The sequence below is a fragment of the Rhinopithecus bieti genome, unplaced genomic scaffold, assembly GCF_001698545.2.
Source record: "Rhinopithecus bieti isolate Rb0 unplaced genomic scaffold, ASM169854v2 scaffold_19482, whole genome shotgun sequence".
Lineage (NCBI taxonomy): Eukaryota > Metazoa > Chordata > Mammalia > Primates > Cercopithecidae > Rhinopithecus > Rhinopithecus bieti.
In genome coordinates, this window is record NW_016809768.1 from 1,823,747 (window position 1) to 1,836,603 (window position 12,857).

Genomic DNA, 12,857 nt, shown 5'->3' on the forward strand with positions numbered 1-12,857 from the left:
TCACCCAGGCTGAAGTGCAGCCATATGGCAAATTTCTGGCTTCAAGCAATCCTCACCTCTTCACCTCCCAAAGTGCTGGAATTACAGGCATAAACCACTGTGCCCTTCCAAGCCAGATAATCTTTGGGGGGTTGGGGAGGCAGCACAAGATAAGAGAGACAAGGGATCTGTGTTCAGGAGGTAGAGCAAAAATGTTCTCTCAGTCTATTTTATATTTGTTAAACAATAAGCAATATACTTTACTATCAAAAACAGTAATGGGCTGGTCTGAGTGCAGTGGTGTTTACAACTAATCGATCACAATGAGTTACAGATTATTTTGTTCCTTCTCCATTCTCACTGCTTCCCTTGACTAGCCTTATTAAAAAGAAAATAGGAAAACTACTATTACTTTTATTCAGCATTGTTACTATATATCCTAAGCAAAGCAATAAGATAAGAAAAATAAATAAAAGGCATAGGATGAAGAAGGGGAAAGTCAAAGTGTATTAATGAAAGATATATTTGAAACCAACAAAATACAAAGCACATAGGAAAATTATAGCTTTTTTTTGGAGACATGAAAGAACATCAGACCAGCTAGAGAGAGACACCACAGTTTGGGGCAGAAAGATTCAATGTCATAAGCATGTCAGTTATTCCCACAAAAAACCCCATGAAGACATTTGAGGAGCTTGGGTTAAGAATACCCTTGACCTGGCTGGGAACAGTGGCTCAGGCCGGTAATCCCAGCACTTTGGGAGTCTGAGGCAGGTGAATCAGGAGTTTGAGACCAGCCTGGCCAACATGGTGAAACCCCATCTCTACTAAGAGTACAAAAAATTACCTGGGCCTGGTGGCAAATGTTTGTAATCCCAGCTACTTGGGAGCTGAGGCAGGAGAATTGCTTGAACCTGGGAGGTGGAGGTTGCAGTTAGCCGAGATTGCCCCATTGCACTCCAGCCTGGGTGACAAGAACAAAACTGTCAAAAAAAAAAAAAAAAAAAAGAATAGCCTTGACCCATGAGAAGAGGAAGATAAGATGATGAAGGATTAAATATCCTGCCAGAAATCAGCCAGGTGTGGTGGCTCACGCCTGTAATCCCAGCACTTTGGGAAGCCAAGGCAGGCAGATCACGAGGTCAGGAGATCGAGACCATCCTGGCTAACACGGTGAAACCTCGTCTCTACTGAAAATACGAAAAAATTTAGCCAGGCATGGTGGTGGGCACCTGTAGTCCCAGCTACTCGGGAGGCTGAGGCAGGAGAATGGTGTGAACCCGGGAGGTGAAACTTGCAGTGAGCTGAGAACGCACTACTGCACTCCAGCCTGGACGACAGAGCAAGACTCCATCTCAAAAAAAAAAAAAAGACTTGTAAAGTTCTCTTAAGGAAGAAAGTGTAGCATTGACATGGGAATGAAGAAACCAGGTAAGGAAATAGAAGGAAAGGGCCAATATATATACCCCATGCATCTCTGGAAACTTGATTTATGACAGAGGTAATGGATTATCTATTTTTTTTTTCTTTGAGACGGAGTCTGTCTCTGTTGCCCAGGCTGGAGTGCAGTGGCCGGATCTCAGCTCACTGCAAGCTCCGCTTCCCAGGTTTACGCCATTCTCCTGCCTCAACCTCCAGAGTAGCTGGGACTACAGGCGCCACCTTGCCCGGCTAGTTTTTTGTATTTTTTAGTAGAGACAGGGTTTCACCGTGTTAGCCAGGATGGTCTTGATCTCCTGACCTCATGATCCGCCCGTCTTGGCCTCCCAAAGTGCTGGAATTACAGGCTTGAGCCACCGCGCCCGGCCAAGGAAAGGATTTCTTAAACAGGTTGTAAAGACACTGTTCATCAAATGAGGGCAAAAAAAAAAAAAAAAAAAAAAAAAAAAAACACAAAAAAAAAATAAAAAAAAAAAAAAAAAAAGCCACAAACTAGAAGAAAATATTTGCAAGGGATTGGTCTAAAGAATGATAAAGAACAGCTACTCATGACAAAGGAACAAATTAGTCCATATAAAATAGGAAAGAAAAAGTCTATAAACAGGGATTTCACAAAGGAGAAACTATGCTTGGCAAGTACATTTATGAGTATATGCTCAACCTCATTTGTAATCAGAGAAATTCAAACTAAAGCTATTTATTCATGGTACACGATTATACATTCATCAGATTGGCAAAGATGAAAAAGCCTGACAGTACCAAGTGGTGGCAAAGATGTAGAGTACCTGGAACTCTCATACATAGTTGGTGAGGATGTCAATTTGTACTACCACCTAAGAAAGCAGTTTGGCTTTTGTACTGTGAAGTCGAACACACACATATCCTACCACACAGCAGCTCTACTCTTAGGGATGTATTCTAGAACAATGGTTTCAAACAGATACACACAATGATTTTCCAAGGAGTTGCAAGAAACTGACGGTCTTCAGGAATCTATTCAGACAAACTTCCAAATGTCCTCTTCTCTACATTTCCCCTTTTCCACTTCCCTTTCACAAGTGATGATTTTCCTATTTTCCCTTCCCCATGCTTAAATCTTTTCTTTGATATATCACTGCAGGTTGCAGAAAGTTCTAGACTGTCAGATGTAGGTGCACTGAGAGATATTGATGTCAGAATTGAAAAAGTGAATGACTAGTGATTGCTTTATAAACTCATTGCAAGTCAGGTGGTTTTCAATGCATTGTGCTCAATGACATGGAAGAGGAAGTAATCAAGTTATCAGCTGGTATAATTTTTTTTTTTTTTTTTTTTTTTGAGGTAGAATCTCACTCTGTCACCCAAGCTAGAGTGCAGTGGCACGATCTCAGCTCATTCCAACCTCCACCTCCCAGGTTCAAGTGATTCTCATGCCTCAGCCTTCCAAAGAGCTGGGATTATGGACATAAGCCCCTGCCTGTTCCCTTACTTTTTAAAAGATAGTTTAGTTATTACACATAACAAGTACTTTTGCTTATTTCTGAGCTTTATAAAACTGGAATCATTCTCTTTTTACATTCAACAGATTTTCCAAGACATGTCCATGTCGTGTGTTACTGAATGGAGTTCATTCATTTGTACTTTCCAGAATGCACCACAATTTGAGTTTCCAGTTTTTGCCATCACCAACCAGGCTGCCAGGAATGTTCTCATACACTTTTCTAGTGTGCAAGAGTTTCCCTAGGTCTATGGTCTTTCAACTCGCCCCTCATGGACTCCCTAAAAGAGTTTGAAAAATTATGTATCCACTCACGTATTTTAAAGTTGAAATCTCAATCTTTTTTAATCATAAGTGTAATCATTGAAAAATGCATAATCTTGGCACTTTGTAAGTATTAGCATTAAAATAATTACACAAACCTTTAATTTTTGAAATAATTTTATTTCATTATATTTCAAGTGTACTATACAAAAAAAATTAGGAATACAAAAGTATTAGGAATTTTGTCAAATATATAAAGCAAGAAATGGCCAAATCTGTTTTGTTTTGTTTGTTTTTTGAGACGGAGTCTCATTCTATCGTCCAGGCTGGAGTGCTTTGGCATGATCTCAACTCACTGCAACCTCCACCTCCTGGGTTCAAGCGATTCTCCTGCCTCAGCCTCTCGAGTAGCTGGGACTACAGGCACACACCACCATGCCTGGCTAATTTTTTGTATTTTCAGTAGAGACGGGGTTTCGCCTTGTTGTCCAGGCTGGTCTTGAACTCCCGGCCTCAGGTGATGCACCAGCCTTGGCCTCCCAAAGTGCTGGGATTACAGGCGTGAGCCATTGCACCCAGCCCTGATTGTGAATAAATACAATTTGCCTCTCTTCCTGGCTTTTTTATTTTTAGTTCGAGACAGGATCTCCCTCTGTCACTCAGGTGGTGGCACAATCACAGCTCACTGCAGCCTTGATCTCCCAGGCTCGAGCAATCATCTCATCTCAGCCTCCTGAGTAGCTGGGACTACAGGTGCGCACCACCACACCAGGCTATTTTTTTTTTTTTTTAATTTTTAGTAGAGATAGGGTCTCATCTCACTATGTTGCCCAAGCTGGTCTCAAACTGCTGAGCTCAAGAGATCCTCCAGCTTCAGCCTCCCAAAGTGCTGGGATTGCAGGCGTGAGCCACCATGCCCAGTCTCTTCACAGCAAAACAGTTCTTCACTCTTCAAGCTACACCTTTTTTTTTTTTTTTTTTTGAGACAGAGTCTCTCTCTCTGTTACCCAGGCTGGAGTGCAGTGGCATGATCTTGGCGCCCTGCACGCCAGCCTGGGCAGCAGAGCAAGACTCTGTCTCAAAAAAAAAAAAAAAAAAAGTAAGGGAACAATTAGCACAGCATTCAAGATAGCGGTTACCTCTACGGGAGAAATACTCAGGGGCACTGGTAATTTTCTAGCACTTCGGTAGGATGGTGGGTTATTTTGTTATTCACTGTCATAGCTTCTATAAATCCCATTCTAGCATCACACCTTATCTGGTGAAATCTATTTCTCAAATTTAAATATACAGGAAAATTAAAAGAATAGCACGTGAACGCCTGTATACGCTTCACCTACATTCAACGGTCACTAATATTTTATGGTTGTGTGTGGTTGAATCACTCCAAACCCTTCACGCATCTTCTGAGAATAAAGACATGTGACTAGGTTACTCTGAAATCATCACCCACCTAAAAATATTATCAGTAATTTTGCAGTAGCTTTCAATTCCCAGTCCATATTTGGATTTCCTCAGGTGCTTCATATGTTATAGCTTTAAAAAAACAGCCATCAAAGTTCATAAATTGCATTTGATTATTATGATTTTAGTCTCTCTTTCAAGAAAATTTTGCTGGGTGCCGTGGCTCGCGTCTGTAATCCTAGTAGTTTGGGAGGCCGAGGTGGGCAGATCACTTGAAGTCAGAAGTTTGAGACCAGCCTGGCCAACATGGTGAACTCCTGTCTCTACTAAAAATACAAAGATTACTTAGGTATGGTGGCAGGTGCCTGTAATTACAGCTACTCAGGAGGTTGAGGTGAGAAGATCACTTGAACCGGGGAGGTGGAAGTTGCAGTGAGCCGAGATTGCTCCATTGCACTCCAGCCTGAGCGACAGACCGAGACTCCATTTCAAAATATATATATATATTTAATTTAAAAATTTTTTGTTTGTAGAGATGAGATTTCGCTATGTTGCTCAGGCTGTCTTGGACTCCTGGCTTCAAGCAACCTTGCCACCCCAACCTCCCAAAGCACCAGTATTACAGGCATGAACCACAGCGCCCAAATTTGAGTCTCTCTTATTCTACAACACCCACCTCCCCTTCCATGGCATTGATTTTTTGAAGGTTTCATGCAAGTATCCTCACCGAATGCTCTCCTGACTAGATTTGTCAAAGTATTATTTTCTTCTAGTCTTTGTATTTCCTATTGCTGATGCCTTGCTCACAGTGCTGAGGGAAAAAAAACCTTTAAGAAAAGACAAATGACGCGTTTTACTGTATAATATTTACATAGGCAAAATCTGTCCATTCTTCTAAGCTTTTGATTTTTATATTTTGATGAGGCAAGCCTCCTTCAGTCCAGAATTCTAAAATATGCCATATTTTCTAATACTTTTGGATTTTGCATTTGCTAGATAAATCCTATTTGGAATTTATTTTTGCTGTGGCAGGGTAGGAGTCTAAGGATACTTGTCCCTGAATGGTTGGCCAACTGTCCCTCCTAGTTTGTTTGTTTGTTTGTTTGTTTTTGAGATGGAGTCTCGCTCTGTCACCAGGCTGGAGTTCAGTGGCCTGATCTCTGCTCACTGCAATCTCCACCTCCCAGGTTCACGCCATTCTCCTGCCTCAGCCGCCGGAGTACCTGGGACTACGCGCAGCTAAGTTATTTTTATTTTTTTTTTTATTTTTTTTTTTTAGTAGAGACGGGGTTTCACCGTGTTAGCCAGGATGGTCTCGATCTCCTGACCTCGTGACCTGCCTGCCTTGGCCTCCCAAAGTGCTGGGATTACAGGCGTGAGACACCGTGCCGGTCCAAGTTTTGTATTTTTAGTAGAGATAGGTTTTCACCATGTTGGCCAGGCTGGTCTCGAACTCCTGACCTCAGGTGATCTGCCTTCCTCGGCCTCCCAAGGTGCTGGGATTACAGACCTGAGCCACTGCACCCGGCCTGATCTATTTGTTACTTCCTGCTCCAACACCGCCTCACCTTAATTTTTCTAGTTTTGATACCGGTTGTGGGGAGCTCTTCCTTGTTGTTCTTCATTTTCCACTTTTTCTTAGCTAATTTTTCACATTTTCTCTTCCAAATGAATTTTAGAATCATCTATTTGAGTTGTTTTGAAAATCCCATTTGGACTTTTGACTGCCAATGTCCTGAACTTACAGGCTACTGGAGGGCAAGGTGACATTTTCACAATACAGTCTTGTGCGTGATCACGGGCCAGCTCTCCTGTTGTTCAGGTCTCTGCTGTGCTTCTGGAAAGATTTAGACTTTTGCTCACGTGGGGCTCGCACGTGCCTTCCGCAGTGCATGCCTGGGTGCTTAACAAATATCAGTTGGTATTGTAAATTGGTAACCTTTATCTGACACAAAAATTTCAGATGTGATCAGTGTGCAGTTGATTTTTTTGTGGGGTTTCTCTCTCCTGTTCCAATATTTGTACCCCTTTTTATTCTTGTCTATTGCACTGGCTAGACCCTTCCATATAGTAATGAGTGGCAGTGGTGATAATTTGCATCTTTGATGTGTTCCTGACTTTGCCAGGGATGCTTCACTTTGCTTTTTAATCTACGGCTGCATCGGGTTGAAGTTCAGCATGTGTACACACATGCACCCCACCAAGCCAGAGCTCAGATCACTCAACCAGGGATGTAGCTACTCACATTTCCAGGGGTGCTCAGGCCTCAATTTTGCCTTTTCACACAGTTATGTGGCCTTGGGCAGGTTCCTGACCTCTTGACGCCTCATTCTGTTCCTTTGTAAGATGGAGACGATTAGGAGCTCCTAGCTAGGGGATGCTTAACCCCTTCGTGGCTGTACTGCCCTGGCTTTAGATCATGGCTTTAGAGGGCATCATGGCTCTAATCATGGCTTTAGAGGGGATGACACACTCTATAGGCAAATTGGTCTAAATAGATCATGAAAATTTTTTTTTTTTTTTTTTGAGACGGAGTCTGGCTGTGTCGCCCAGGCTGGAGAGCAGTGGCCGGATCTCAGCTCACTGCAAGCTCCGCCTCCCGGGTTTACACCATTCTCCTGCCTCAGCCTCCCAAGTAGCTGGGACTACAGGCGCCCGCCACCTCGCCCGGCTAGTTTTTTGTATTTTTTAGTAGAGACGGGGTTTCACTGTGTTAGCCAGGATGGTCTCGATCTCCTGACCTCGTGATCCGCCCGTCTCGGCCTCCCAAAGCGCTGGGATTACAGGCTTGAGCCACCGCGCCCCGCCCGATCATGAAATATTTTAACTAAAAATATTGTCTTTTCCTTAGGATGTCCTTGAGAACGTAGTAACAAAATATGTATCATGTAAAAATCAATTAGTTACATTAGACCTCCTTGCTCAACCTCTTCTGGGAGGCTTCACTATGCTGATGGGGGAACTGAGCCCACGGAGGCTGTTTGAGGTCCCATATTCAGCGTTTTCCACATATACGTGTGACCACAAAGTCCTCTTTGAGGTTCTATAGAGCAGAACACTTTATTCCAGGTGTGGTGGTAAAGGCTTAGCAACCAGCTCCGGGGGTGGGTATGTGTGGTGGGGAGGACCTTGATTTGTAGCATTTGCCAATTTCCGTGGTGTAAATACTCCCACCTTGGCCAATTCCCAGCTACCCATGTGATGTCACGGAACACAGAATTCCGAAGAGGCACTCATGGGCAGCTCCTGAGAGACAGTGAAAGCCACCTCCCGCACATCACTGCTCAGGTACCTGATATCTCACGAGACCTCCGCTCCCTGAGCGCTGGATGGTGACGCCACTCACTGTGCTCCAACACAGGTCATAGTTTGTGTTCCTTCCAGAAATTGTTTCTGTGCATGCGTCAGTATATATAAATGGGTAAATGATATGTTCATGTGTTGCATTTTATACTAGCAGAGATGTTTTACTCTGTACCTTGACTTTTTAAAAATTACTGTATCACGGTCACTTTTCCATAATCAGAACAAACAGAACATATGCAAGGGCCTGGCTCTGGCTCTTTTGGCCCATTTGGTCCCTTTTTTTTTTTTTTTTTTTTTTTCTTTTTTTTTGGAGACAGAGTCTTGCTCTGTCGCCCAGGCCAGAGTTCAGTGGCGCTATCTTCAGCTCACTGCAAGCTCCGCCTCCCGGGTCCAAGCAATTCACGTGAATAGCTGAGATTACAGGCTCCCACCACCACGCCCAGCTAATTTTTTGTGTGTATTTTAGTAGAGATGGGGTTTCGCCATGTTGCCTAGGATGGTCTCAAACTCCCGAGCTCAGGCAATCCGCCCGCCTCGGACTCCCAGCAACCGGCCAGTCCATAGCCTCTAACCAGCGCCCTCTATTGGACGTTTCAGTGATTTCCTTTCCAGGCCTCTCCTGGGGCAGTCAGGGCTGAAGGTAACAACCCGGTTCTCCCCAAGCACACGTTTCTGGGGCCTCCCTTGAGGTTCCACCCTGGGCAACCTGGCTCAGTCCTACCTGTTCCCCATCGTGGACTCCTGCAGAGTGGCTGGGAACTGATTTATCTGGGGTGCTACTGCCTAATAACGAGCCAGGAAGTGCCCTTTCCTGAGCTCTTGGGGCTTTCCCCGCCCCCAAACCCACAGACAGGACAACTCTCCGGTGCGATGCAGCTGGGGGAGGTGGAGATTCTCCGGACCTTGGAGCAAGAAGGAGTCTCAGGCTGTGGCGGCTGTGTCCCATCTGTCTCCATCTCAAGATTCTGGGTTCTTGGCAGAGCAGCTGCTTCAGAGTCCGTCTGAACCTGGCTCAAAGCAGGTCCCAGGGCACACCAGGACACTGCAGGCAGGGAAAGCCAGCAGCAACAGCAATTGTGAGCTCCTCCTCGCAGCCACTCGGAAGTAGCTGCTTTCCACTTGGCAACTCTGCGTGGCCAGGGCTGGGAGTCGGGGCAGACGTTTCAGTGTAGTTACAGCTGATGAGTTTCCAGAGCAGTGAGGGGAGGGCAAAACTGACTTATTCAGTATATTAACTAAACACTTTATGCAAGGTGTTGTTTTGGGTGCTGGGAAAAAGTGGACAGTGAGATAGAAGTAGGGCCTGTCCTGGGATCCATGTTCTGGAGACGATGTAGACTCCAGCAGGTAACAGTGCAGGTGTGCTATCACTCAGGAGCGGTAAAGCGCCTCAACGACAAAGAAGGCGGAATAAGGGAAAGGAGAGTGTCGGCAGGGACTGGGTTACAGGGTCAGGCTGTGCTTCTCTGGGGAGATGAGTTTTGAACAGAGATCTAAAGAAGGCAAGGGAGGAGCCACGGGAGGACTCTGTGAGGAGCTAACGGGGCAGGGGCCGGGGTCGGGGCGGGGCGAGGGGAACCGCAAGTGCAACAATGGGAACTCACTCAGATTGTTCAGAAAAAGCAAGGCCGGTGTGTCTGAGGGTGGGGGGCAGGCAATACATGGGGTGTGCATAGGCTATAAGATGGTTTGAAGAATGCTATTTTATTCTTAAAATAAAAGTACAGTGGGGGCACAGCAGCTCACTCCTGTAATCCTAGCACTAGGGGAGGCCAAGGCAGGAGGATTGCTTGAGCCCAGCCTGGGCAATGTAGTGAGACCCCCATCTCTATAAAAAATTAAAAAATCAGCCAGGTGAGGTGGCACATACCTGTAGTCTCAGCTACTCAGGAGGCTGAGGTGAGAGGGTCGTTTGAGTCTCAGAGGTTGAGGCTGTAGTGAGCCATGATTCCACCACTGCCCTCCAGCCTGGGTGACAGAGCAAGACTCTGTCTCAAAAATAAAATTATTTAATTTATTTTAATTTAATTAAAAAATATATGTGGCCTGGCACCGTGGCTCACACCTGTAATCCCAGCCCTCTGGGAGGCCAAGGTGGGTGGATCACCGGAGGTCAGGAGTTCGAGACCAGCCTGGCCAATATGGTGAAACCCCGTCTCTACTAAAAATACAAAAATTAGCTGGATGTGGTGGCGTGTGCCTGTAATCTCAGCTACTCAGGAGGCTGAGGCAGGAGAATCATTTGAACCTGGGAGGTGAAGGTTGCAGTAAGCCAAGATTGTGCCACTGCACTCCAGTCTGGGAAACAAGAGCGAAACTCCATCTAAAAAAAAAAAAGGTACATGTTTATTTTAAACAGGATGCAGAATGCCAGAACACATATCCACACCCTAAGAAGGCCTGTCTCTGGGTGGTTGGTCATTGTTCATTTCATTATTTCATTTTCTTTCCTTCTTTTAAAAATAGTTATAGAAATAATAATTTTTCAGACAAATAGTTCAAATAAGCAGAAAGAACAAATTAAAATCGAGTTTAATCTCAGGCTGGTGTGGTGGCTCACACCTATAATTCTAGCACCTTGGGAGGCCGAGGCGGATGGATCGCTTGAGCCCAGGAGTTCAAGACCAGCTTGTGTAACATGTCGGAACCCCATCTCTGCCAAAAATTAGCCTGGCATGGTGGTACATGCCTGTGGTCCCAGCTGAGTGCGGTTTGGCAAAGGCAATTTGCCATACATTTGGAAAACCCACACAAGTGGGGCGCAGTCCTGGGCTACTCCATCCCCTCAGCCACCTCCCCAGCCTGAGGGCAAGAAAGCTGCTGCTGGCTGCACCAGCACAGTCACCTGGACAGGTGGCATCTATTGAGGACTTTGCGAGATATTCAGAGGACCCTGCATACAAGTGAATCACTGAATCCCTTAGCCAGAGGCAGCGCGATGCCAAGTTCCCATCATCCCTGCTAGTGGTGTGTGTGTGTGTGTGTGTGTGTGTGTGTGGTAGTTCCCCTTGTAGTGCAGTAAATGAGGGCTTTTTTTCCCCTCCAGCTTTAAAAATAAACAGATCTTGAAAGTGAGTGCAGCTAGAGCATTGGTCAATATCATATGCAAATAAATAAGTGTTAATTGCCTGCAGTGACTTTGGATGTCAGGTGCGGTTATTGGACCACATTTATGGGCCAATTAGGAGCCTTACTGGACTCTAGTGGTGATAAATTGCGGCGGAGTGGCTTCTCGGAACATGCTGGAGACAGTAGGGCTGATCGTAACTCCTCCCCACTCGCGGCTGGAGTGGACTGCCAGGCTTTGTCCATTGTACAGCTGCACTGTCATCTTCGCTGTCACCACGGGCAGGTCTGGGTGCAGCGAGGGTGGGGTGGGGAGCCCTGTACGAACCCAGGCTAGGGGAGAGCCCGCAGGTCAACAAGGGACCTGGCCCCCGGGACATAGGCCATAGCTGAGGTTCCACCAAAGTGCCATGGGCTGCAGAGGAGGGAGGAGTGAGCGAGCCTGGCCCTTCCTTCCAGGGAACCTGGGTGGGCCTGGCTGGAGTTTGGAAGGAGGGTCCCTTGGGTGCATTGCCCCCCCAGCCCGTGTTTTGTCCTCAGTCCTGTCACAGTTATATTGAGGGTTGGTTTCCTGAAAAGTAGACACAAAGAAAACTGCTGCTGCAGCTGGACGCTCGGCACTCAATTGCTCCAAGGCAGGGAAGGCCATTGATGGGCCAGAGCTTGTTCCTTTGTTCATTCACTGGTTGGGTCAGTGGATATTCGTTCAGGCTGGGCCCTGGGTCCTGGGTGTAACCCACACAGATCCATGATCTTGGAGCTCAGGGGAGGTGCAGGAGAGGGGTGAATGATCCCACAAGAAAAGGCCTGTGGTGAGCACCGCAGAGAGGGCAAGAGCAGGGAAGCCTGACGGAGCCGGGGCCAGGTGTGGAGGCCTCTTTGAGGAAGGGACAGTTCATCGGAGACCCCAGAGATGACAAGGAAGAAGCCACAGAGAGCAGGGCCTTCCCAGGTGGAGGAAAAGGTGGAGAGCAGGATCAGATCCCCAGGAGGGACAAGAAAGGTCAAGGAGAGAACATTCAGGAGCCAGCATGGTCCCCTGGTGGGAGAGGAGGGGGCTGGGAGGGCGGCAGGAGGCAGGGCTGGCCTTCTGGAAGGTTCCCAACTGTGTTTGGATGTTGTGGTCAGGGGTCAGTTTGAACTTTATTTCTTCAGATTCTGTAACTTACGGTTTGGTTTGCTCCTTATCGCAATGCTTCCTGATTTTTAAAAATGTATTTATTTTTATTTTTTAATTAATTTATTTATTTATATTTGAGACGGAGTCTCGCTCTGTTGCCCAGGCTGGAGCGCAGTGGCGCGATCTCGGCTCACTGCAAGCTCCGCCTCCCAGGTTCACACCATTCTCCTGCCTCAGCCTCCCCAGTAGTTGGGACTGCAGGCGCCCGCCACCATACCCGGCTAATTTTTTTGTATTTTTTAGTGGAGACGGGGTTTCACTGTGTTAGCCAGGATGGTCTTAATCTCCTGACCTTGTGATCCATCCACCTCAGCCTCCTAAAGTGCTGGGATTACAGGCATGAGCCACCACGCCCGACCTTTATTTATTTCTTTATTAGAGACAGGGTCCCACTCTGTTGTCCAGGCTGGAGTGCAGTGGTGCAATCACAGCTCACTGCAGCCTCAAACTCCTGGGCTCAAGTAATCCTCCCACCTCAGCCTCCCGAGTAGCCAACTACAGGTGTATGACGCCACATCTGGCTAATTTAAAAAAATTTTTTGGGCCAGGCGGGGTGGCTCACGCCTGTAATCTCAGCACTTTGGGAGGCCAAGGTGGGTGGATCACGAGGTCAGGAGATCGAGACCATCCTGGCTAACACAGTGAAACCCCATCTCTACTAAAAATACAAAAAATTATCTGGGCGTGGTGGCGGGCGCCTGTAGTCCCAGCTACTTGGGAGGCTGAGGCAGGAGAATGGTG